Source organism: Equus przewalskii, chromosome 4, assembly GCF_037783145.1.
Source record: "Equus przewalskii isolate Varuska chromosome 4, EquPr2, whole genome shotgun sequence".
NCBI classification, from domain to species: domain Eukaryota; kingdom Metazoa; phylum Chordata; class Mammalia; order Perissodactyla; family Equidae; genus Equus; species Equus przewalskii.
Window position 1 is genome coordinate 56,705,627 of NC_091834.1, and position 26,884 is coordinate 56,732,510.

The 26,884-nt window shown below is 41.3% G+C and overlaps 2 long non-coding RNA genes across 3 annotated transcripts in view; both read left to right on the forward strand.

The window, feature by feature from the left end:
• LOC103561977 (uncharacterized) overlaps positions 1 to 26,884 on the forward strand; it is a 266,670-nt gene that overhangs the window by 97,028 nt on the left and 142,758 nt on the right. The gene's annotated exons all lie outside the window — the stretch shown is intronic.
• LOC139083038 (uncharacterized) lies at positions 686 to 7,435 on the forward strand. Its single transcript, XR_011539526.1, has 3 exons — positions 686 to 871; positions 5,569 to 5,684; positions 7,315 to 7,435. It is a non-coding gene; the product is annotated as an uncharacterized lncRNA (long non-coding RNA).

Sequence of the window (26,884 nt, forward strand, 5' to 3'; positions counted from 1 at the left end):
TAAAAACTCTCCAGGGAAATTTCCAGTATGATGGATAGAACTTTAATATTAATATAGGATTCATCATGATAATGTAAGTCATAGATCTAAATCTTCCTTCATCAATTGAATCAGTCCTTTTCCAGCCTATTATACAGGTAGTACATGCTTTAAATAGTGTCATATAACAGGCCTGAAGTCTTTCTTTATTGCAGTTTCTCAAATTCTGTTCACAGGAATGGTGACCCACTGAGTCATTCATCTTTCACTGTGTTATCTAGACCATCTGCATTTCCCTCCCTTTTTTTTATTAATATTTAGTGCTCCTTAAAATATACTTAAATTGTGCTTTTTTTTTACAAATAGGAAAGCATAATTTGACACATACTATTTCAAAATATACATGCAGTGAATGTAAAGGGAAGATCTGATTATTAGTCTATTTATTGATCATTATGCAAAGAAGAAAGGTATTTTCTGGGTTGCTATTTGGTTTGGTTATCTAGTACCTAATTACCAGCCATATGCATGTGTATTGTTCAGTCACCTTACTCTGGGTTTTCTGATCTTCTTCTAACACTGACACCAAACCAAATGGTCACATAGCCCCTGTAGAATCCTGTAAGACAATGACAACTTTTCTGGAATGAGAATGATTGTAGTGCAGTAATATTAAATGTTAAGACTTTGCTGCTTTTTCCAACAGGAGTTTGAGCATTCATTTAGCAATAATCTTGCCTGGGATAAACCTCAATGGCCATGATCACTGCACAAAGCTTCAGCATTCATTAGTGGACTTTACAATTACCTTTTCTTATCTTAGTTTAAAAACACACATGAAAATAAATCTATGAGTACAGATCATGAATACAGACATAAAGTGTGCACAAAGGTAAGTAGACCCTCAAGTTCTACAAAGAAAAGGGGGCTTTCTTTAAGCTTGAGAATCATTGCATACTATGTCCCTCTTCTAGATTTATAATGCACCTTGGCTCCCAGAAAGTAACCAGTGTTAACACTTGGGTGTATCATTTCATGTATTTGGTTGGCATAAAATTTTGGGGATGTAAAGGTTCTGAGAAGTCCTGCTGTAAAGAAAATTGTTTAATGTTGTAGAATCCAGCATTTCCTAAACGTTCTTTTGAAGATGGAATCCTTTTTTTCCAAATAAGATCTATAAACACATTGGGAAGTGCTGGTCTAATAAAAGTATTCATTCATAAACCTGGCCTTTTCTGTTTTCAGGCTTTGATTTTCATTGGAAATGTTTCAATGAACTCTGATTCAGCCCTTAAGTCCTGGCTCAGGTGTCACTTCCTCTGTGATGATTTCTCTACTTGCCCTAGAATACATATGTAATTATTCCCTTTTGCCCCTACCTCCATGGCAGTATGTGTGTGTGTGTGTTGTGTGGCAAATCTATGTTAATGTTTACAGCATGAGCTAATTTATTTTTTATTTCCCCCTCTCTAATCTACCATCTCCTTTGTATTAAGGAGTGTGTTTTTGTTCCCAGTGCCCTACAGAGTGCCTGGCTCATGGTAAGAGTTCCACAAATAGCTGCTGAAGGAATGAATGAATAAGGGGAGCCTGGGAACTTAAGCAGAAAAATTATCTTTCTGGTGTGTTGATATGTGATTAATGAATGAACCCTTTTGAGTTAAGTACTTTTCCCATTATAGTGACTAATTCCCATACAGTTGATTGGATTAAGATTGACTCTGATGTGAAATGGTTAATCATTTAGTCTGCCAAAAATACAAGATTGACGGTTCTTCAGTCTGTTTCCCCCCTTATATAGACATGAGTGGTATACGTGAAAAATTCTAGCACCCAGTCACAACGGGGACATTTTTCTTATCTATACTCACAGTCAGTCCATAACTCAGAATTTTTCTTTTTTTAACTGCTAAGGGAAAAAACAGAATTTATAGACCTTTTTGCCTTTCATTAAAACCTAGCATTACAGATTTAAAAAATTACGGATTTGACTGTATTATGCTTGCAGGCTTTTTATTTGTACTTAAAATATTTTTTTCTGATACACTCTAGGCTTCAGATTTTCAAATTTTACTGTGATTTAGGCATGTTTTCCTCCCTTTTTTCCTTCCTTCTTTTATTTCTTTTCAACTTTTAAAAGACTTGCTAGAATAAACATAATACTCTCCCTCTCTGGTTCTACCCTACTCCAGTTCCATGCCTGTGGAGTGACCAGTGTTGACACTTTGGTGTGTCACTTCATCTATTTGGCATAAATTTGGGGGGAATGTAAGGACCTAGGCCAGGATGGAGGCTAGAAGGCTACATTTATAACATTCTTTTCTACGTTTGTCTGTTCTCTTTGGAAGATGGTTCACAAAGCCCCAACCTGGTAAGGACACTAAAAGGAATTAATATGCACAAGAAACTTAGTTATGTTTCTATCATCAAGACTAGGCTGGCAAATTAGCTAGGGTAAAGTCAGCTCGTTCTTCAGTATTGTCAGAATGTGAAAAAGAGGGAGCACACCTGAATGGAAGAGAAGGAAGAAAAAAGGAATTAAGCCAGAAAGACTGTTAGACTAGGGTCAGGAATACCTACTATCTCCCCCCTCCCCATCCCTTAATTTTTTTAGCACTCAAGGCCACCACTGCAGCTGAGTGAGACTAATGGGTACTTCTGGCACCACTGGAAGGCCTAAAACAAAAGCAAAGGGATGACGGTAGTTGGGGAGGGGAGAAGGGAGGCAGGAGGGGAAGAAAGAGACAGAGGAAGAGGGGAGCGAGACCGTATGATGTAATGGGAAAAGCACTCAGTTTAGAAAGCAGATTTCTAAAAGCGCTCTATTTAGAAAGCACTCAATTTAGAAAATTCTAGTTTCTAGCTTCCGTGTGACCTTGAGCAATTATCTAGCTCATAGTTTCTTCATGTGAAAAAGTCTGTGGATTGCTGGATGATCTCTAAGGATTCTCTACCTCTAAAAGTAAACGTTGGTGAGGTGAGGTGAAGAATTTGAGAGAGCTGGAGAAGAGAAAGAGAGATATGTGTATGTGATTGGTAAAGGTCACCCAACTCGGGTGCCCCTGAACTTGTCTACTCAGGAGCAATTCCTGCTTCCTCAAATCTGGGAGACAATTGATTATATCTAGAAGTTTCTGTTCATTAGCTGGGGTGGAGATGAGAATCTAGCTAACAGAGAAAGGAGCTGTTTTATATATAACCCCTTCCAGAAAGCCAAAAGATGGTGAGAAGTAGATAGGGTTCTTGGTAACCAGGTAAGTCTTGCACCTGCAGGTTCATCCCAGGAAACCAAGCATGGAAATGGTGACTGGATCCTCAGACTTTCAGCTTTAGATGGGGTAATTTTGACAGGGCATAAACTCCTTGGCTAAGTACCAAAGGTTCCTGGGAACCAATTTCTATAGCATGGTTTAGACTCAAGACTTTTTGAAGGCCAAAACAAAGAGAATGAGTTTCATATTCTCATGCAGCTGCTCTGATGCCTGAATTCCAAAGGCACTTTAGAAACAGAGCTCAAACTTGGACCCTTGACCATCAGAGTTCTCCCTGCAGCCCATTTCAGCATAAGCTCGGGGACAGTCAGCTGTGGAATGTTAGAAGAGTAGAATAAATTTCCAGGGCTGTAGGCTGTTAGCTGATTCCCCAGAAAGCAGTCCTGTGAAGCCATTCTTATTTTTACATATGGCGTATCTGAAAAAGGGATTATTCTGCAATTGCAACATTTTTTGTTTTATGTGCCTCTGAAGGCAAGATATGTTTTGTCCTCCATCAAGTCTTAAAAAATATTTATCCTGGCATCTTCCCATTTTTCTTTCCACATGGAAACTCTGGTATTTTTAAGACTAGTTGTGAAATCATTCCTAGGTATGCACATTATTTGGAGATCTTAGAAAAACTTTTAAGGAAAATTAATATAAGATGCTATTTCTTTTATGTACCAGACATTACAAACCATTCTTTTGTTGGGCTTTTCTTGATTAGCAAGATGTAATAAAATGACATGTATTCTCACCCTGTAGCAGGTATGCTTTATCTTGTGAGACAGAATATTGAAAACAGCATGGAAGATAAGAAAAAAAAATGAGAATTTGAAAAAATGTCCTTATGATAGCATCGTGAAAGCAATGCTATCTTCTGGTTAAATAAAGCATGAACAATAATTTTGGGTTAGGTATGTTCTTCAATTATGCATTTGATTTTGGTAATAAAAGATGCATGTTTTTCAATAATGTTTGGAATTTAAATATACTGTTCCTTTTTTTCTACTCTTCCAGAGAGCACTTACCAACGCAAAAGTTACCTCTAACCCATTCTTGTCCATTAAAAATTAAATGCTTTTACAGTAAATTATTAAAAGTGCTAGGTTGGCTGCAAATCACCAAAGGTACCATAAACCATTATGCAAGCAAGCAAGTGAGAAGTCTGATTAAATCTAAGGGATCAGAAGGCACATACATCCCTCGATATCCATCACAAATTCTAAACTACAAAAGCAACCATAAAATGGTACATTAAATTACTTTAAAAAACTCTTCCAGGGTTTTCAAAATTCAACAGTGACTTGCCTTTTCAATTAAGTATGAACTAAAAACCTTCCACTGCTAAGCACAAATACACCACTATTTAGAGGTTATTTCCACTTTCTTTAAACCTGCAGCAAAAATTGGCCTCATTTTTCCAACTGATGTCACTCACTTAATGGAATTGAGGCGTTCTAACAGTTGCTGAAAAGCTAGTTATTAATTAAGTCCTGTTATCCCACAAAGTATCTTCACTATCATTTGATAACATTGAAATAGGAAATTATGGGCCCTGAATGTTGCAAAATCATGTTGAAAATGTTAGAAGTATTTAAATAAGATATATTTAAAGGAAAAAAAAACTCATGGTTTTGGTTTAAATGAGATGATATACTCTAAATTTAAAATGGCTAGTATATTGCCTGGCACATAGGAGATGCGCAATAAATGGAGGCTTTTCTTGTTAATCTCATTTTCATTTGAAAAACTCAGTTTCCACCAAGGCTAACTTATCTAGCGCCACCTGGATGGTGTGAGCTGAGGGCAATTTGCTCTGAAGCATGTGCCCTTCTCTGAGTGTCACCCCAATTGTTACTGACCTTCTTAGAATCTGCCCTTGCAGGCAACCATCTAAGTACTCACGTACGCATAAAATGGTCTATTGAAACAGCTCCTTGACAAAGAAGAAGATACACGAGAAAGAAAAACAAACATGGAGGTGACATTTGGTCAAATTGTGATAATTGTGGAGAAGAGGGACCAGCAGCCCAACCATCATAATAATAATTGATTCAAGCAAGAATTATCAGTGGAGGGCTCAGCTAGAGTGCGTGCATATCTCTTCCCAACTCTGACTCGAGTAATATCACAGTGGTAGCTTCAAGTACCCATGGTGGGAGTATTTAAACCAGGAAATTGGGAAATGATACAATGCAGACCTTTTAAAATTCTTACTCTTTTCCCAGAGCGCTGGTTCTTATTGGCAGAGACTCCTCCATAGATCTCTCATGCTTCTATATGTTTTGCTGGATATGCCAAAAATGTAAGGCCCTGACCTCTCTTTACCCAGGCTATTCCTCAGGATTGTATCTGCAGTGAGCAGCTTTGAAGGATGAGGTAATGTCTCCCTCTGGTACAAAAGCAGGCTTGCTTACTGCTTGCTAAAAAATTGGTGGATTCATGAAGGTAAGTGTTTCCTATAATGCAACACACTGCATATGTAGGTATCCTTCTGGGTCCTCCATGTTGCCCTCATGGGACTTGGGAGCAAGGGGAACCGATGTAAGCATCTGATGTTCATGATGCTTGCTGTGCTGTGAATAATCAGTCTGTGGTCTCTGATTCAAGAGTCTCATGTTTTCTGTGAGCATCCATGAAAGAGGAACAGGCTAACTTAACAGCTTATAAAAGTAGGGTAAAGTCAAATTGTAGCTTTGACAGTTTTAGTGACAAGGATGGGATGCTGATGGAGAAATGACATTTTGGAAGAGGAAGGACAAAGGTTCCATGAACCAGGTCCAGAGAGATGAGAAAACTTCCTATAATCTGGTAGCAAATGTTTTTGCCCAAGTGGTGGGGAGGACTGGTAGGTGTGTGGAAAGTGGGGGTGGAGGAAGGGTTTCCCATTGTCCAATTTTTTAATGAACATGAATTGAATTAATCCTTAAAGGCTGAGCTTTGAAAAGTAGGACTAGACAAGCTACCCAAATAGTGCTTGATTGTTGCTTTTTCTTTCCTCTTGGTAGGCAAAGGAAAGGATGTTATTGTGACAGTGGGCAAGCAAGCTCCATGGCCCCAGCTAAAAGGCAGTTTGTCTGTGGCTATTGAGCCAGGAGTCCCCAAACCAAACAACTGATGTCAGCAATGTGGACCTTGCTATTTAAATAGAGCTTTGGGTGGACCAAAAACTTTAGTTTGGATGAATTGAAAACATTGGTTAAGCCATAAGCAGGAAGCCACTCAGAAAGAAAAGTGAACCCATTGCCTTGCCCAAAAGCACAGAGGCACTGCGCTCACCCACCTGGCCCTTTTCACAGCTTAACTTGGTTGGTGAGAAGATGGGGTACTAGGCAGAGAGGTCACCAATGGTCCTCAGAACAGCAGGGTGGACTGTAGTAGCCTGTGTTCAGGGGCAGGAAAAAAAGGGAATCCTGGGTTCTAGTGCTTGCTAGACACCAGGAAGTATAGGAAGGAGGAAGTAGTGCTGGTGCTTAGGCTCTGATCTTAGGGTGAAGGGTTGAAAGAGGGAAAAAACCGCTAACAATAAAATTTCCTTCCTGCTGCCCCTGCCATCCCACCATAGCCTAAATTCTCCCGCTACCCTTTAATCCTGGTCCCCCCAGCTGGGAAATAGCATGACCTGGAGACTTGCTCGAGGCTCTGACGTGTGCTCAGGGTAGACTCCTTCGTGCCTGAATTCAACTTATGGGATCTGGACACAATTTGAAGTAGGGAAGGAAAGCTGAAGTGGCCTACTGTGTGGGGCTTCTGGGCCAATACAACATACTGTTGTTGTGGTATCCACTGCTGAATGCATAATTGGTAGCAATGTTTTATATGCTTGTATTGTGAATGCTCATAAATGTCAGAGGGAATTTTCCTGTTCAGGGACTACCACATGTACTGTCCCCTCCTGGCTTGTCCAAGAGAAACAATACATAAACCCAGACCAAAAAAAAGGAAACCTCAGCTTTAGTTAAGGGTGTAATGACTGCTAGAGTACTAGAAGAGGCTGTTTTTCTGCACAACAGTGCCAGCTTTCTGACGTAGCCACTAAATACTGCCTCCCCCCCACCCCCCCTTTTTTTTTCTAAAGGTAGCTGTTAACCTGCTACTAAGCTCTTACCAATGGAAAGTCTTACCAATGGAGGCCTTGTGACTCTCAGGCTGGATATACCCATTTTGGGATAGATCAACATGGATTCAACAAAACAAGGTGGGAAGGGTCCCATAAGTCTCTCTTGTCAAAAGGAAATGATGCATTTAAGAGCACAGCTCTAGTGACATCTGAGTTTTACATGAAACTCAGTGAGTTTCATGAAAATTTTACGTGAAAAAAGTTTTACGTGAAAAGAGTTTTATGTGAAAAAGTGGCAGTCATCTCTTTGGGAGAAACTTTATCCCCCCCATTCCACTGCCTGAAACAAATCTGCTGGCTCAGTGGGGCCCTGGATTCACTGAGATTCACCTATAATCCTGGGCCTAGTTTACTTCGGCTCAGTTAAATTACAAGTTGATGGTGTCCACTGGATGGCAGCAGCCATCCAACTCCAATGACAGTTCTGGAAGACCAACTGTACCACACAGACTAAATCACCTTTGCCTTAGACAATACTCTCAAGGACTCCTACTGCCTTTTTGGCAGTTACCGATGGCTTAACCAGTTGGTCTGCCACTTTGAAGACTAAGACTGGCAGATTAAAGACATCCCTCTTTGGGGCCATGAACTGGGTAAACAAATTGTACTTGCCCATCAGACAGTCTGAGTCACTCATGTAGATGTGCACAGTAAGGGCCTGTTCTCTGATTAGACCAATTAGAATTAGGCTATCAAGCCTGCAATGCCGAGATTGCCACCATTGCCCCCTGGTTTCATCATCGCATTGGACATGGCAACATATCCATTATCACAGACAGGGCACACTGTAAAAGACTATGTGTTTCTGATGGATGCAGAAGCTTTCACTGCATACCAGACTTGTGACTCCTGCAAAAATTTAGCCTGCTTATTCCATGGTGAAGGAGCCCACATTGCATGGAACATTACCTCTGTCTGTTCCTGGCAAATTGACTACATTGAATCTTTGACTCCCTTTTGGGACTACTGATGTTGCCTCACTGCTTTGACATTTTTTGAGGGTATGGTATTCCTCTTCCAGCCCAACTAGCTGACTCTAGCCACAGCATTGTGGTCCTTACAATGAAGCTGTTTCATGTGTTAGGCTTTCTGGATCATTGGCGAAGACCATCAAACAATGGGCTAATAGTCAAAGAATTTAATGGACATTACATGTTCCCTACCATCCGCAGTATACTTGAGTGCTGGAATAGCATTCTCAAAAGTCAACTCAAAAAGATTTCTGACTCTTTGTCCCTTGCCTTTTCCTGGTCTTCATACTTTAGTAAGGTAGTTTGGTCACTTTAATGTGGCTGTTCCAAGAAGAATTCATCCCTTTTGGCCACTCCTGGTTAATGATGAGGACAAAAGGCCTAGAGAGTTATACAGACCTATTTTGAAAATTTGGGATTCCACCCTAACAATTGCTGGGCGTGATATATCTTTCTTTCTCCTAATAGCAAAACTGGGTCAGCTTGGTACACTTTCTAGATAGTAGCCTGGGCAAAAGGGACCTGGGACACGATTGGTCCTGAACTATTCTGCAGTGTCTGATGCCATCAATGGTTACAAACACACAGTTTGGCATAACTTTGTTTCAATCTGACTGACACAAATTCACATGCTTCTCCTGATGCCTGAGCAGTCTTTGGTTATGTCATGTGTGGAGACTGAGGCTGCAACTACTTGGTGACACTGCCAATGTTTATTAACCAAAACACTATAATGATCCAAGCCAGGTTTAACAACAAATCTCAAACTGGAGTAAGTGGGATGCTTTCAGATTACATGTTTGTATGTGGAGGAAAATGGGCCATGAAATGTCTCACCATTGGAGATAGGAGCTACTTTTGACCCACCTATTTTCCCCTGTAATTATTGGCAGTGACACTAAAGGCCAACAATTAGTCTGACCTCATTTGTTTGGGGATCATGATAGATAATAGACTGGCCTTAGACTATATCTTGGCTGTGTAGGCAGAACAATGGCCACCCAAAAATGTCCACACCCTAATTTCTGGAACCTTCAAATACGTTACTTTACATGGTGAAAAAAACCTTTGCAGCTGTGATTAAATTAAAGATATCAATATGGGGAGATTATTTCCAATTGGCTATCCCAGATTATCCTGATTACCAATGTAATCACAAGGGTCAAGAAGAGGAAGGCAAGAGGATCAGAAATGATAAAGAAGATGTAAAGATGGAAACAGAAGTCAGAAAGGAGAGAAGATGCTATACTGCTGGTCTTGAAGATAGAGGAATTGGTCACAAACCAAGGGATGTAGGTGGCCTCTAGGAGCTGGAAAGGCAAGGAAACAGATTCTCCTCTAGAGCTCCCCAAAAGAATGCAGCCTTATGGACCCGTTTAGATTTCTGACCACTAGAACTATACAGTAATAAAGTTGTGTTGCTTTAAACCACTAAGTTTTTGGCAATTCATTGCAGCAATAATTGGAAACTAATAACGATTTTCTTACTGACAGTGGGGTCCTGCCAAAACAAATATCTAAAAATGTGGAAGTGGCTTTGGAATTGGGTGATAAGTAAAAGCTAGAAGTATTTTGAAGAACATGAGAGAAAAAACCTGAATTTTCTTGAACAGACAGTTAGTAGAACTATTGATGTTAAAGACTCTGTCAGAGAGGCTTAGAAGGGATTGAGGGGCATGGTAGAGAAAATATATCATTTTAGAGAATATCTAAATCACCATAAACTGTTTGTAGAAATATGGATGTAAAAAGAGCTGCTAGTGAGGGCTCAGAAGGAAATGAGGAACATCTTATTAGAAACTGGAGGAAAGCTAATCCTTGTTACATAGTGGCAGAAACCTTAGTGTTGAAATCAAAGCAAAGAGTTGAAGACATGGTGTCTGATAGTAAAATGTGAGAGGAAACAGATGGATTGAGGGAAGAACTGTTAAGCAAAAAAGGAACCAGGACTTGGTAATTTGGGAAATTATCAGTCAATCCATATTACAAAAGACACTAAAATTAGGAGATTTACTGTTAGGAAAGAGCACTCTGAAGAGAAAGCCAAGGGTGTGATTGGATAACGTTTTGCTCGTGTTTCAGAAGGATCAAAGGATCACACAGGAGCTCTTTGAAGAGATTAGGTGTGTGACTCCTGGATCCCTTCAGCCATCTCAGCAGAAGCCAAGAATAGAGATGAGGTTATCCAGGAAGGGGTCTTGTGAAGGACCCCTTTGTCTAATGTATGACTTTTTATGACATGCTTGGGAAACCCACAAGATTTTTGAGAATGTTACATGAGCAGAGATCATGCCAGTTTGAATCAAAAGGTACAGAGACAGGATGAAATAAAGGAAGGTCAGAAGACTTCCAAAATTATACAGGCAGGAAACAGGATGATAAAACTACTTATCTGAAAACGTGCAATTTATTTCTTTTGTGTGTGTGTGTGTGAGGAGATTGATCCTGAGCTAACATCTGCTGCTAATCCACTTCTTTTTGCTTGAGGAAGATTGTCACTGAGCTAACATCTGTGCCAGTCCTCCTCCATTTTATGTAGGATGCCACCACAGCATGGCTTGAGGAGGGGTGCTAGGTCCTCACCTGGGATCTGAACCTGAGAACCCCGGGCTGCCGAAGCAGAGCATGCGAACTTAACCACTATGCCGCTGGGCTGGCCCCCATGCTATATATTTCAAGAAGAAGAAAGAATAACTTCAGGGGCCGAGTCTCAGGTCCAGAGGATTAGTCCCAGGCCTTGAAACCTAATGGAATTTGCCTTGCTAGATCTCAAACTTGCCTGGGAGCAGTGACTCCTTCCTTCCTTTCGTTTTCCCTCCACAAGATATATTTTGTTACACGGGAAAAAAATAGTAACTAAGGTGGAAAGATATGGCACCTTAACCAAGTAATCAAAGTTAACGTCACCAGGAACTGGACAAATGGAAATTGTATGCCAACTGAAAAGATGCAATGAGAAGAAGACAACATTGGTGAAATTCCTGTCAAAAATATATAACATGAATCTATCTTGAAGGAACATAAGAGAAAGGTAAATGGAAAGACATACTACAAAATAACTGGCCTATATTCTTCCAGACATTAAGTTATGAAAGACAAAGACATACTGAGGAATTGCTCCAGATTAAGGAAGATCAAGGGGGATTCATGGTCCTGGATTGTATCCTTGAGTAGTACAAAAAAATTGTTTTTTTCTATTTTGCTATAAAGGATGTTATTAGGACAACTGATGAAAATTAAATAAGATCCATAGATTACATACTAGATGGGTATAATAGTACTTTTCTAAATTTTAATAAATGTACTGTGGTTATGTAAGAGCATGTCCTTGTTTTTTGATAGAAATACACTCAAGTATTTATGTCTGTAGCTTTCTGCCAAACAGTTCAGGTAGAAAAACACACACACATACACGTACACACACGTTTACATACACAATGATAAATAATATGTTAAAACATTAACATTTGGTGAATCTGAACCAAGAGCATATGGGGATTATTTGTGCTATTATTGAGACTTTTCTAAAAGTTTGAAATTATTTCAAAATAAAACACTTAAAAAGAAATGAGGAATTATAGTAGACAAAGTAAAATATTCACTGAAAGGAGATTTAGACATAATTTGAGGGGGAGTCACAGTATTCCTAGCCTTCCTTCAAGGGAGTAGGACTTTCAGGAAATAAAACGCTAAGGGTATTCGTATTCACTGACTTTTTAACTTTCAGAAGATTTGATGTAGAGTTATTTTGATTATGGAGGGCCTGATTTTCTCATCGTCTGTGGGAAGGAGGCTTAGAGGCTTTAAGTGGGATGATCAAGCCAAGCTTCTTTGATTGGAGCTCCAAAGGATGAACAGACAGCCTTGCGCAGACCTGGGGGCAGTGGGAAACTAAAAGAGCCAAGGGCCCCACTGGGCAAGATCTTGGTATATTCAACACTCTGCAAGAAGACCACTGAGGTTGGAAGACCTACATACTCTTCCTAATTCTAATAGCTCACCTTTGAGCAAGGCATTTTACCAATTGTGATGTTACTTTTCATATCTCTAGTGCAGCCCAATCTGTCAGCACATTACAGTGATGGTAAATATATGTTGACTGAATGAGTGGTTAAAGAAATTAATCTGAAAGATGAGGGCAAGATAGGATTATCTCTAAAATCTCTTATGGCTCTAAAATTTTATGATTCACTTAATATTTATTGGATGTTTACAGAATGCCTGCCAGGGTGTCAAATGTTTTTAAGTTGGAGGAAGATGGCATGAAAAATTCGTGGTTCTTGCTTTTACTATGTTTATAATCCAGTGAAACAGGTATCCAGAAAAAGGGATGCAAAATGTGGCATTAAAATCAACTTACCCAAGAGTCAAATCTCTTCTCTTCTGCTTTTAATAGATCTGTCTTGGTGTAAGCTAGTTTGGGTCCATTAATCTAGATTTGAAGGTGTGTACAGGAAGATTCCAAGCAAAATGAGCTTCTACCTGCTTCTGTAGGTGAGGAGATCAAATTCTACATTTCTTCAACACGGGCAGACTTTTTAGCTGAGCCAATAGCAGGCTTGATTGCAGGACAGGATTGTCTTTGCAGTGAGAAAGCACTTAGTTCTGTTCTCACCAGGCCTGCAAAATGTTAATAATAGTAATTACCTATGAAAGACTACTATGTTCCAGGCTCTCGGCTTGGTATGTCAGTTACAATCCTCTCAACCATGCTGTAAGACAGATGTTATTATTATCTTTATATAGAAAATTTTTAAAAATAAATCAAGGCATTAAGATTCTTGTCCAAGTTTCAAAGGTAGTAAGAAACAGAGTCAGGATTCAAACCTAAATTTTTCAGACACCGCTACCCACACCCTTTCTACTACATAGTGCTTCCTAGGTAATCTCCATGTCCCTTCTGCTTCTGGCCCCTTATTATGCAATGATTCTGTAGTTTTCAGAATACTGCTGCCGTAGTCAGCCTGCATCAGCAGATATGAGCTTGTGCTAGGTGCTAGGGAAGTGGGGTGACCCAGTGCGTGATGTAATCTCAGGTGAATTGTTTACTTCCATTTCAGACTTTGAAGTGAGAGTTTACTCTCACTTCAGTCCTACAAGTGTGGAGCACAGTGTTGTATAGGTTAGAGTGAAAACTAAGCTGCTGTAACAAAGAGGCCCAACAATATAGGGGCTTAAGGAACAAGGAGCTTTATTCTCATTCCCAAAGCAGTCCAGGATGGATAGGTGGGCCTGTTTGCTCTGTGTAGTCATGCAGGGTTCCATCTATCTTATTCTTCCCCAACCCTTAGGGCACTGCCCTCTTCTACATGGTTGAAGCTAGTTTGTAGGCACGTCCATGTTCCAGGTCACAAGAACAGGTGAGTGGTGGAGCACAGGTGCGATGTTTTAAGGCCTAGCCATGGCAGTGCCACACATCACTTCCAACTTGTATTCCTGATGGGGAGAACTTAGTCACGTGACCATGCTTAGTTACCCAGGAGAGAGTTCAGAGGGAGGGAAGCTAGCTATATGCTCAGCTAAAACTCTATTACTATGGAAAAAGAGAGGAATTGATTTTAGCAGACAGCTATAAATGTTTGCCACAAGTATCCTGTGTAAATCTCTATCATAATATATGTAGCACAGTTTTATTTATTTATCTTCCCCCACTAGCATGTGAGCTGCTTGAGGACCAAGGATGGTGCATTCACTTCTGAATTCCTGGAATTTAGCTCACATATGAAGCACTCATTATATTTCTGTTGAAGAATGAATGAGGAAAGTCAAGTGTATGAGTTTGAGGGAACAGGACAAGGGCAAAGATGAGTGATACTTTCATAATTCAGAAAGCAAAGCTGAGCTTACCTAGTCTACTGCACACTAAGTTTGTATAGGGCATTTGATGAAAAGCTTTGCTGTAAAAGGAATGAACTAATTCAGCTAAAAAAAATAAAAAGACAAAATTCAAAAGTGGCATTCTACAGCTCAGCTCAAAAGAAACAATTGCCTGATTGTCGCCAGGTGACCTCACTTTTCTCTTTAGTCATCAGAATGGGAGGATATAAAACAGGTGAACCTGTGAATGGACACAACTTTTAAACAGAGGCAGAGGACGTAAAAGTAGTTTTGGAGCATATGGGAGGAAGTGCTTATATAAAACCTGATTTCCCAGCTGCATGGTGAGATCAGAGCAGGGGCCAGGGACCTTTGTTCTTTTGCAGACACCGCCCTCCGCTCCCTCAAAAAGGAGAGTTTCCAGCTGGCCTAAGTCAGCAGAACCAAGCAGGGCTGCCCATCTTGGGCTCCTGGAGACAACAACAGATGGCAGATAGGCAAAGCAAATTAATCAAGCCACCAAATGTTCTCAGATTTGGTTTTCAAATTCACTAGGCTAGTTATACATGGCCACTGTTGTTATTGTGCATCATATTTATTTGACAGCATTGTCCAGCCCTGACATTTCTCTCACTGGCTCAGACTAAAGAACATGTGCATTGTATTTCAATGAGCACTGCTCAAAATTCAAGGGAGTTCTGAGGCTAAAAAAATCAATATGCCAGAAATTCATGCACAAAGGCCATCCCATTGGAGCATCCCAGTGCTCCAATGCAGTCTAAAGGCCAAAGGCTTGAACTCAGTCTTTTTGAACATAGGTTTAGAAAAGTTCCTCGAACATGTTACAACACGCCCTATTGGGATTCTTGTCCTATCTGGAGGAGTCAGTCATGACTTTTAAGATCTCGTCCCATCCTTCCCATCTCTTCCCATAGTCCACGTGAGAACCTAGGTTAGTACAGAGCAGACTATATAACTATCTAACGACCCATACATCTCCCCCTCTCTGCAGTTCTTCCTCCTCTTCCACATGAAAGTCTTTTGGCAGTGAGTAGGCAGCCAAATGTCAACATAGCATCAAACTCCAGAGAAAGGACTAGTCCACCAGGGTAAGGGCCAGCGAAGCATAGGGTATGGGTTCTGTCCTTATAGCATCTGGATGTGTTGTGTCATTCCTACAGGATATTTTTAACATCAAAAGGAATAGCCTTCTGGGAAGAACTACCTAGAGGGCAATTTGGCCAAAGGCACAGAGATGAGGAGAATAGGTGAAATCAAGGTATGGGGCCAGGCAGGGAGGGCATATCCTTAAAGACCATAAAAATGTCCCAAAGACATCTTAAGGCCCGTTTGGAAACTGACCTCAAGGCAGGGTGGTGTACTGGGTTGAGCTCAGAAGACCTAGTCCCATCTCTGCTAGTACCTGCTGTCACCTCTGTGGAAGGGTTTCCTTTTAGTAACATGAGGTGGTAGGACTCGCTAGATAATCCTCAATAGCCCACATCCACATGGTGTGGAAGGTCTAAGCCAAAGTTTCCTGACAATGGAGAAGGACAAAGAGGATGAGCGGCAGGCAGGGCCAGCCCTGGGAGCCCCAGCCACCATCACTAATCAAAGGATGCATTTGACACAGACTTGGCTGGAAGGACTGTAATCAGAATTTTTTGCCTGCTGCCAGGACCAGGAATATAATTGCCATGGTATCTGAATCAAGGCTGGTCTTAAGATGAATCATAATAACAAATTCTTTTGTTTATATGCCACTTTTAAGTTTCTGAAGTGCTTTAAACTCTACCTTTTGGGGGGAAAATGGGGATTCTTAACCCATTGTAGAGATAAAGTTGCGTAGAATTTGAGACCTGCTAGCAAATGTTAGAGACAGGCTAGACCTAAAGATGTGATTGAGAAGGCCAAGGCTCTCCTCATCTGCCCCAGAATGTGTCCTTTGATGCTGGCAAAGTGTAAGAAGTACCTACCCGTTAACCCTTTACCATGGATTAGTCATCAGATTAAATTGGTTAGCTGTCATCTAATGAATAGCAAAATCCTGTGAAAATCAGGCACAGGTGAGATACATTTTGTTGGACACTAGGTTGGAGGGAAAGGTCTAGATGCTCACATAGTGCTCACATGGGTAAGATAAGTCCAGGTTGGAACTTCAAGGGAGGCCCAGGGACAGTAGGAGTGCACTGATGCATCTTCGGGGCTGAGGCTTGGAGAGGGCTGTGATTTGGGGCAGTGGGTACAGGGGCAGAGGTGGGTCCACAAAGCAAGGGTTTTTACACATTGAGTTATTCTATGGCAGGCCCTGTCTGGAATACTGCATTTAGCACAATGAAGGAAAACAGAGTGAATACTTGGAAGAAAGGTTCTCAGATGTTAGCATGGATAAGAATGGTTTCAATTGCTTCGCATACATCCATATTCCAAGGCTCTAGCCCCAAGATTCTGAATGTATAGAACCTGTATTTTCAAATGATCATGCCAGGTGATTGTGATGCAGGCGACTGACGGATTACACTTAGAGAAACGGTCTTCTAGATTTTCATCCAAGGGCATGTGGTGCGGGACTTGAGTGGTATTTAGGTCTTTCCTTCTTGGTGGGTATTTTGTGCACCATGTATTATTGCTCCTGGGAATGAGCAACGCCGGCCAGATCTGGAGGAAATGGATGGGTACTTTATGGCATTTGTCTGCTGCTATGAAGGAGAGGTTTTCCCACCACAGTCCTGTGCTGAGTCCTTGGATTAGGAGAGTTATGGGGACTGCCTTCTGCATTTCTTCAACAAAGATACAGCTTAAATAACTTGTCACACTTTCTGCTTCTGAGGTAGAACACACTTTCTGCTTCTGAGGGGGCTTCTTGGTGTGACTGGAAGGGAGTGGAAGCTAGAGAGTAAACAGGGGAAGTGAGCAGAAACGCAAGCCTCCAATACATCCATTAGAAAATGGAAAGAGCCGGCAAACTTTGAGTTATGGGGCCATAATTCCATCTCAGGATTCTGACAATAGCATAAGCCACTTGAATTCTTCCTTGTTAGTTTATGAACACTTCACCCTCCCTACCTCCTGCCTTGGAAGATTAATAGCTCTGTAAATTACAGTTGTATTAAAATATATGTATTATATCTCAATATGAGGCTTTCTTATGGATATGAAAGTTCCCTCAACTTACATCTCCCTGGGTGACATGCCTTGCTCTGTGTGCTAATGCAGTTTCAGTTTTGCAAAATAAAAAGGAACTTCCAGACTGATGTAAGCTCCACAAAAGGCTGTGGGCCTCGAGTCAGACCATTCTGGGTGGAGAAGCAGCAAATGCAAAAGCACGAAGGCAAGAAAAACATGGATGGTGGATGACATACAGGAGAGAAACATGGCTAGAGTGGACAACTTTAGTGGGTTGAGACTATTTGTGTGTGTGTGAGCGCGCGTGCGCGTGAGAGAGAGAGAGACAGAGAGAGATCCTGAATGCACAGCTATTTAGACTTGGAAGGCAATATACTTTTGCAGATTCATACCTTCGAAGGTATATTTGAAGAAATACACCTTTGAAGATTTCTGTATAGGGAGGTGATATGATGAAAATGCTATCAAGGATGGTTTGGTGGCTCAGGATGGCCCTAGGCATAGCAGGCTGGTTGGAAAAGGGCTATGAAGGAAATGAGGAGCTTTATCTTGAGTCTGTATTTGCATAATGAGCATTGTTTTTGATTAGAGTGTGTGTGTTTGGCGTAGCTTGCTGAGAAGCTGGTGGACATGATGGGTGGATGCTCCTCTGCTATTCTTTGCAGAGGGCAGAGGAACCCACTTTGTCTTCCTGCCTTCTGGTTCTCTATGAAGCTGTACTTCTGTCCAGATTCCCTAATTTCCATATAAGCATATTACATCTGTATCTTATTCCAGGGACAGGGCCAAGGCCAGTGAAACCCACATTTCCTGATTTCCTGTTGAGGATCAGCTAGCATTGCCCTTTAAGGTGATTATTCTTTATTTATCAAAACTGTATTGTCTGAATCCCTTAAGTCAGAGTCCAGATCCTCTCCCCAGACAGAGGGTCTGCATCAGTTTCAGCCCTTATGGCTGGGCTGATAAATAATACTGTGGAAGGCTCTGGAAGGCAAGGGAGAAGGACGAAGTAGAGGGTAAGAAAAAGAAAGAAGACAGAAGGAAGGAGACAAAGAATCAGAGGAGAAGGAGGACAGAGGGGAGAGAAGCAGTCAAAAGCAACTCCAAGATAGGATGGTGGTGGAAAGGCTGTTGTTACAAATACCCTCCGGCTGGCCTAGAAGGAGAGGAAGGCTTCCTAGGAAGTGAGAGCAGCATCTCACTTTCACCACATGGGGGCAGGCTCTACTTACAAGAAAGAGCAACAGCTTGGGAAGGCCACACGGTAAAAGTCAGCCTCCTGGTGCAGAGAGGATGGTGCAGCAACGACCTCATCACCATTCACTTCCTGTGGCCCTTCGGGTCCTTCACTAGCTAGAGCCCTCTCTCTGGGCACAATGCCTGGGCGAATTAAAGAAGGAAAAAAGCTGACTTTGCTCAAACTCGGATTTTCACATAATGTGGAGCATAGAATTACAGTCAAACAGATACTAAAAATAACAAAATGCTTTGACATCTCACCTTACTATTTCAAGTGTACAATCCCCCAAGCTTTCATGCAGGGACCTCTTTTCTGTATGTCTATCTCTTTCCTGCAGGGTTACTGCCTATACGTTATATGTGCATTATTGTTCGAGGCATTTCAAAAGGTTGGAAAGCACTCAATTTCTTCCAGCTCCTCTGCAATCTTTGCTTCTGCTATATTTTCAATGCAAGGTGATATTCCCAAGTGCATGGGCATGTGTATGTCAGTTTCCAATAATAATAACAACAATTCATAAACTCTGAGCTTTTGTATTAAAGGAGTAGTTTTATTTAGAGAACAGTTGAAAACAACCAAATTACTGCAGCTAGTTCTGTGGTGCTTAAAAAGCAATTGTCATGTGCATCTGATTGCTTCTGAATGTAATGCAACCAGCCTACTGATAGCAGAGGGAAGTCTGAGCTGAGATATTAAAGGGGAACTACTTCCTGTGCCCCCACGTTGTTAAGTATTATTATCCCAAATCAGTGTTCCAATGTCCTTGCTGTTTTCCTTCTGGCAGAATTTGCCCTTTTTTGAATCATATAGATCAAGTTAACTCCAGTGAGTTTGTACGTTTTCTAAAATAGACTTCCTAAGTAGCCAATTAAAAACAGAATCTCTTAAAAATAGAAATCTTTTTGAAATGGTGATTGGGCCTCTGAGATAAAGAATTCCATTTGCAACTTTAAGAGGAATAATAAGCACTTTCTACCAGTTGAGAAAGGGCTGAGGAAAATGCAACTTTGCGCCTCGGGGAAAAAAAATTAAAAAAATAAAGGGATAGCAAATTGGTTGAACAATTGTGGGAAGTTTGGCTCCCTTAGTCTCTTGCTTTTCAATATGCCCCAGTTAGCAATAAAACTCAGTTTATGTGAGTATGTGAGGCGGTGGTTTTATTCAAATTGTCTATTAGATTTGGTGGCACAAGAAGAAATGAAGCCAAACTACTGTTTTGTAGCAAGGTCTTGGGTCCCACCATCTCCTCCTCCCCAGTATAATGAGAAGAACATTACCTCCATTTAAGATTTACATAACTTTTTATGCAACACCATCACAGTAATTTAGTCGACGGCCCCTTTAACATTTATAATCCATTACAGTGACTGGGAGATGATTATTTCCGGATGTGGTTTCCGGTCTCCCTCTATTTCGCAACCTGCATGCCGATGTTATTAAGACTTTGCAAGAAAAAAAAAATGAAACGTCTTCTAAAATGATTTCTTGTTCTTAAAAAACAGGAGACTTGACTATAAAGAATGATTTACTCTTGGTCTCTGTCATTGCAGCAGTGGAAAATTGGGAGAGGGTCAAACATCCTCTCCAATTTGGCCACCACCTTCTTGGTTTAATAGTGTTTGTAAATGAAATCTCTGACACAGTCTTTGTCAGCGCTATTAATTTGTACCTTGCAGCAACGTAATTCAAAATTTTCTGGAATACAAGCTGGGGAGAAGGTTTTATAATGAAGAAATATAGGGACATCTGGAATTTTCTCTGAAAGCTGATGTGGTCTCTTATCTGGAAATCAAAGGCTTTGACTCGAACTTTGAAGATTCTCTCTCGGTTAATTGGTGTTAGTAGAGAAGGTCTGATAGATGCAGAGGGCTGACAAACTCGTGAGGTGTGTTTTTGCCACTAAATGTAGTGCTAAGACTTTGGCTTTCTCTTATTCAGCTCCATCCCCTGAGAGCCTTGTTCGTTTTTAGTACCTAATTTTATTGTTCATTCTTACTAACCTTCAATCTCAATGCACTTTTAGAAAAAAGTAAACCAAAAGTAATTACTTGGGGAACACAAAGGCCATATCTATATATGAGATCAAACATTTCCAACCTTCCCTTGCTATTTACCTCTAAATAACTACTCTTCTTTCTAGTGCTTTCCACTTGTTTTCGTGACAAACAAACAGCAGGGAATGCCTTCAGGCTAATTATACAGGATCATTATGGGATCCCGCAGGGAGCAGGAGGAAGTAGAGCTCCATCTCCACTTTAGTTTTGGGTGAAACTAAACCCCAAGGGCCTATGATGACTTCTCAGACGACAGGTAACCCTGGTCTAGGCATCCTTCTGCTCCACTGCACAGGAGGACCCAGGTATCCAGGGCATGACTCCTAACATCCTCTGGATAGGTGGCTTCAAGTGCTCTAGGGTTGTTATACGAACAACTCCTTCCCCCACCCCTTCCAGAAAGTTGAGTGTGGGTGTGAAAAGGATGAGAAACAAAAAAAGAGTAGGAAAGGTAAGAGCAGTGACCAAAAATATATGCTTATTTTCTCTTTTGAAAAAAAATTCTCAACATAAAATTTGGTGGTCACATAGAGAATTGTGAGAATTTCTCAGAAGATCTGGTGTTCTGCCCATACTGCAAACCCAGCTGCGAGCATCTGCCCAGCCTGTCTGCTCTTGGTGTGGTGCACATTGGCCTCTAACAGGGAGGACTTCTTCAATAGCAGGTGACAGACACCCCATTCAGACGTTTTTAAAACGGAATTTGAGGGTTACCTTTTGCTTCAGGAATCAAATGTTGAAGAAGTGTCCAGGAATCAGATGTTACTGAGTCCCTGTCCCTCTCTGTGTCTCTCACTTGTATTTGTTTCTGTCTGCTCATTCTTCAGTCCAGTAAGCAACATGGCTGCCAGATGCCTGAGACTTACAATCAACCACCTTAGAGACCCCAACAGCCTGAGTAGGGGACGTGAAGTCAGGTCTGGGTCACGTGCACACCCTGGAGCCAGGGGTGGATGAGGTTAGCTTCACCCAAACCAGAAAGAATGAACTTTCTGCAGGAAAGATAGATTCTATTACCAGAAGCATATGGGGAAGTAATTCTGGGCACCCCAAACCAAAAAATGTCCAGGACACAGTCCTTATCCATACACACCAAGAACGTCGCTGCTGCAGGACCAATACTGTATTGCCATGGCCTTATAGTGTGGGTTTTGTCTCTAAGGAAACTGTGATGCTGCTTTCTCTTCTTTGCTCTCTTGGGTCCTGTTTGAACCCGTATCTTGACCTCTGCTGACGGCCTTTGGTCTCTTGCCTCTGCCCTCGCACAGGGCTTTCATCACAGCACGTGATGCTCATCTTATCAATATTTCTTAACACTTGTAGATTCCTTAAGTGGTGGCCTAATACCCCCTTGGCTTCATCACGGGCACTCCCAGAATCTAATATCTGTCCTCTAGAGTGGACACGGTACTCTGTCCTTGCTCCAGAGGTGACCGCTTGCCTGGATGGAACACTGTTGCTCATGTCTGGCCAAATTAGCCTGGTTCCTCTTGGCCCCTTCTGGCCTTCTCTGTTTCACAGCTGGGCCTGACCAGGTACTGACAGGCAGATGACTCGTTATGCTGCAAAGAACCTGCTAACTTCATGCATGGACTGATCCCTGGCCAACATACTCACTGACTAACCTGCAAATAAAGGCCTGGAGAAATGTAAGGGCATGAGCTTCTAGATGACAATATGGAACACATGCACAAGTGCACTTTTTCCTTTCATGTGCATGGAAAGTATTAGGAGGGGAAATATTCCCCTCAGAACATATTTTATATTGGCAGTCATATTTTCCTGGAAATTGACTTAACTTTTAATGCTTCAGAAAGGATCTGATGTAAAATACTTTATAGCCAGGGAGAAGGACTGTATTTCCCGTCTTTCAACACAACCATGGCGGTAAAATGCCTTTCCTCACTGACTAGTGTATATTGTTCCATACATTATGATCTCACCATACTTCATTCATTCACTCAGTCCTTCATTAATTCACAAACATTTAATTGCCAGGCTCTTGGAAAGGCACTAGAGGAGTAAAAATTAATAAGACCATGCCCCTGCCCTCAAGGAGCTCTGCTCTAGCCAAGTCAAAGTCCCAATGACTAAACACAGAATTCAAGCACACGGGACAGATGTTCTTAGATGACTCTAGGACATCAAACAGGGAATAAGAGGAGATAACATTGTGGAATGGACTGGAGGGTAGGCAAGTCTCCAGTGGGAGGCAGCCCTTGAGTTGAATCTTGTAGAATGAGCAAGAATTCATTAGGTGGCAATATGGAGTAAGACTATTCTAGGAAGAATCATGTTGGATGACATAGGGCTTGAACTAGCATGGTGGGTTTGAGAAAGAGTAATAGGTATAGCAGAGCATAGGGTAGAGGCGGGGAAGAGAGGAAAGCAGCAGGATAGAAGCTTGGGGTGGTAGGCAGAGGCCAGATCATGAAAGCTTTTTAAAATTGTGGTAAGGAGTTTATATTTTAGCAAGGGATGGGGAAAAAATTAAGGTATTCTATGTAGGAGTCTATCATGATTAGATTTGCATTTTAGGAAGCTCACTCTGGGATCAGGGGCAGTATTGCCCAGACAGGGGGAGAATGAGGTAGGAAGGCCAGCTAAGAGGCTATGGCAGTAGTTCTGGCCTGGGATGGTGAGGGTTTCAACTAGGGCAGTAAAGGTGTGCTTGAGGCAAGGGAGCAGATTTAAAATACACTAAAAGGTGTCAGAAAGTGGCAAAGATTTAGGATAAATGCCTGGCTTAAGTGTTGGGTGGTGTAGTATGTGGTAAAGCCACTAAACCAGTCTGGGGAATATAGTTTCGGAGACTAAAGTATCAAATCAGTTTTAGATCTAACCAGTTGGTGTCCAGGTGTAGATGTTCGGTAGGTGGCTGATATATGAACCTGGAGCTCAAGAGAGAAGTCTTGGCTAAGGATATAGATTTGAGAGTTGCTTGTAACAGAAAGAGTTAAACTGTTGGGGGGTAGGGGGGATGGGGCATGAGATCATTTAGGGAGGACACACAGAATGACAAGGGAAGAAGACCAAGAACAGAGCCCTGGAGAACACCAGCTTTCACTGAGAAACAGCAGGAACTGTCAGTGGACAGAGAGGCCAAGGGCAAATGAGGAGAGTGGGAACATCACAGAAATTCAGGGTAGAGTACATTTTAATAAGAAAGGAATGATAAACTGTGCTGAGGAGAAGAAAGGTGAGATGAAGACTGATAGAGCATCACTGGATTTATCTATGAAAATTTCTCTGATGACTTTGCCTGAATAAAATCTCAGCAGCATTGAGGGGTAGAAGCTTGATCGCAGCGAGCTGAAAAGTGAATAGAAAGTGGGAAAGTAGGGTTATCGAATACAGAGTATTTGTATTGATTTAATTCTCAGTTCTCTTTCCTAGATGGTAAGCTCAGAGGGAGCAGGGGCAACAGTGATCTTGGTCAGTATGATAGTCCTAGTACTGAATGCAGTGCCCTACTCATAGCAGGCACTTAGCAAATATTTGGTGAATGAGAAGAGAGAGATGTAGTGGTAGACAAGGGGCATAAAGTATGAGGAAGGCTTTTTATTTTGTCCCACTAAATTTGAGGACAAAATAGACAAGCTTGAAAATACACATGAAGCAAAGTTTCAGAGAAAGTATAAAAAGATAGATTGCGGTTGTGAATATTACAACATAAATTTGGCATTTCCTCTAGCTCTTTCTAGAAATCATCCAGGAACAAAACTAAGCACAAACTCCCAAATTCCAATTTTAACGAAACTGAAGAACTGTAAATTCCTAAACCAATGGAAATAGAGAAGGGGAGAAGTTAGGAGAATGAGGAGGGAGGGGATAGAGATTGCAGATCTCAAACAGCCAGCAAAGGGAAAATGGGAGCTCCCTGAGGTTCAACACTCAAACCTTCAGAGCAGGATGTATATCTAGGGGGCAGGGGTGTTCCTGGACTCTGTCTGCTTCTAAGAATCAGAGGAAGCAGAGCCAAATGAGAAGTCGTGCAGAAAGGCTGTTTAGAGGAAATGGACCATCTCCATGGCATCAGGGGAGAAGAGAAAGTTGCTATTGTGAGAAAGAGCCAGTGCTGCCAATCATCACCACTCACAAAACCTGGATAATGAGAGAATTCCAGCCAGATTGGAACATGGCACTGGTCCCTTCCCAACATATATCTGCAAATTGCTGGTGTGGAAAAACTCATCCTTTTCAACAATGAAGAATCAGAAAGTGAGAATCCATATAAATATGGACTATAGGGAAAAGGAAGAAGGAACAGGAAAATATATTGGACAAAGAACACTCAGGAGAAAAATGTTGCCTTGGAGTAGATGAATATTTGACTAAATATATTGCATGAATTAAAAATAATCATTGAGCAGCCGGCCCCGTGGCCAAGTGGTTAAGTTTGCGCTCTCTGCTTCAGCGGCCCGGGGTTTCGCTGGTTCGGATCTGGGTGCAGACATGGCACCGCTCATCAGGCCACGTTGATGTGGCGTTCCACCTGCCACAACTAGAAGGACCCACAACTAAAAATATACAGCTGTGTACCGGGGGTGCTTTGGGGAGAAAAAGGAAAAATAAAATCTTTAATAATAATCAATGAAACAATTGTTTTCATGAAACGAGAGCTTCAAACAGAGATGCAAGAGCCCAGGGAAAAGATGGTGAAATGTAGGAGAAGATAAAATGTAAACTGGAAGAGCTCAAGAAAGGAATGTAAGAAAAAAACTAAAATAATCATAAAAATGAAGGCAAAACTGGAGGAAAACAGAACAGACATTGCTAAAACACGGTAAAAGACAGAGAATCAACTAAGAAAAGAAGATAAAAAGAAAATGTTTAAAAGAGTGAGAAAAAATGAGAGACATAAAAAACAGGTAAAGAAGATCCAATGTACACAAATATTTACAAGATGCTCAATCTCCCTCATAGTAAGAGAAAGGCAAATAAAGATACACTGAGATAAGGACTTCTATTTCTAGCAATATCACTGAGACACAAGTAGATCCTACTTGGAGACAACATGGATATTGCTTAGTGGTTTGAAGAAAAGAAACATCTTTTTCTATGAGACTGGAGGGAAGGAAATAGGATTGGTTCAGATACAAGAACTTCATCAACTTCCTGCCTTCACAAGCATATTTTCTCTGTATAGGGGAGTCAAGCACGTCTGCTAGGGGAAGGAGGGTGGAGTGGAAAGGAAAGAAGAAGCATCAGAAGAGTACTGGAGATTTGGAAAAACATCTGTGTGGAATAGAAGAGAGTGTAATCTGTAAGATGTAAAAGAATTGGGTGCAGCGTGTCTCTGAGTTGCCAGTCTGTACAGTGTGGTCTCCCACAGCATGGCCCTGCTGCCTGTTTGGGGAGTAAAGAAGACAAAGGTTGGGGGTTCCAGAGCAGATCAGATGAGAGACAAGGGGGCAGGAGTGCTGGCAAAGAAAGTTTGAATTGAAAATGGAGAGGTCAAAGGAGGTTGGTGATTTGTTGGATTTTAAGATTTCAGAAGTTAAGTATTCTAAGTCATAGAACTCTAGGAGAGGGGAAGCTCCCTTATGCCCCATGTTTCTTCCTTTACCCATGTAGAAGACATGCTAATCTCCTTGGTCAGATTCCAGAATATTGATTAGCTCACATTTATTCATGGTGAAGTCAATTTGAGAAAAGATGTCAGTTCATGGATATGACTTACTCTCTTCTCTCTCTTTCACCCAAGTGGCCAAAGTGGCTAGTTGACCAGGGTTTATTCTGAAGACCACTGTCCATCTTTTCTTCCTCTGTCTCCTTTGTCCATGCAATTTAAAGAAATAAGCACCGTGAGCTCACACCATTGTCTTTTCTTCCTTGTGGCTGCCTGGAGTGTGGAGAGATCCAAGATGCAAGTTTGGGCTTCATACACTGCTTTAGTCTGAGGCTGACAAGATTATGGGAAAAGGGTGCTCCTTATGCCCATGCCACCCCAGTGTGTTTGCTCTCCAGAGTTAGGGAGTCCTTTGGGGAAGGGTGGCTAAGACCAGGGACTCTTAGGAAATATCTTCTTTACAGCACAGACATCTCCCTCTAACATCTAGCAACAGAGGGAAGAACATAGGATGTGTTCGTGGGCATGAGAATCTGCAGTGAAGAGGGGCTGAAAGCTATTAAGTAGGAGAAAAGATAAAGCTCCATGTCTTGTTTTAGGTTTAGAAATGTCAGAAGCTCTCTTGATTCAAGCTTGTAGCAAAATGCTTCAGCAGGAAGTTGACAGTTTTATTTTTTTTTTTTTTGGCTTTGGAATTTTATTTTTTTTTTATTTTTATTTTTTTATTAATGTTATGATAGATTACAAC